Source organism: Nanorana parkeri, unplaced genomic scaffold (genome assembly GCF_000935625.1).
Source record: "Nanorana parkeri isolate BGI_ZX_2015 unplaced genomic scaffold, ASM93562v1 scaffold2184, whole genome shotgun sequence".
Classification (NCBI taxonomy): domain Eukaryota; kingdom Metazoa; phylum Chordata; class Amphibia; order Anura; family Dicroglossidae; genus Nanorana; species Nanorana parkeri.
In genome coordinates this window covers 5,641-6,175 of record NW_017308452.1, presented here as the reverse complement: position 1 = coordinate 6,175, position 535 = coordinate 5,641, and the positions used below count along the sequence as shown (strand labels likewise).

At 60.2% G+C, this 535-nt stretch overlaps 1 protein-coding gene across 1 annotated transcript in view; it reads right to left on the bottom strand.

Moving 5' to 3' along the window:
• The window catches only part of LOC108800970 (protein kinase C alpha type-like), a 33,331-nt gene that overhangs the window by 28,829 nt on the left and 3,967 nt on the right, over positions 1-535 (bottom strand). The gene's annotated exons all lie outside the window — the stretch shown is intronic.

Below are 535 nucleotides of genomic sequence, written 5' to 3'. Positions count from 1 at the left end.
GGAGCGCACCCAGCCCACAGCCAATTAGAGAGGCGGCAGAGGGCACCTGTGCGGCGCTGTGAGAAGATGCGTCGGGGGAGGGGAGACGTGCCTGCCGCTGGATGGATACACTTGTCTCTAATGCGCTTTGTGACATTCTCTGCACGCCGCACATTAGACGCACTCATGTCAGCTGGACGCGGCTCCGACGCGCTCAATATTCCAGATAAACAGCTACAAATTCACCAACGTGCCGGAGGAGCTGGAAATGCGTCGCCCGATGCTTCAATCCTGAGCGAGAACCCAACGCATGACGTCATGTGACCAGCGCTGTATGGATCACCGCACCATGAGTGGGGGCTCATTCACATCATATGCTGAGCAACAGGACACATGTTCTCTCTGTGCCCGGGTCATACCATACAAGCGGGTGGGTGTGCCCAGGGCAGGAACAGACCCCCCCACAGGGCAGGAACAGACCCCCCCACAGGGCAGGAACAGACCCCCCCACAGGGCAGGTACAGACACCCCCACAGGGCAGGTACAGACCCCCCCC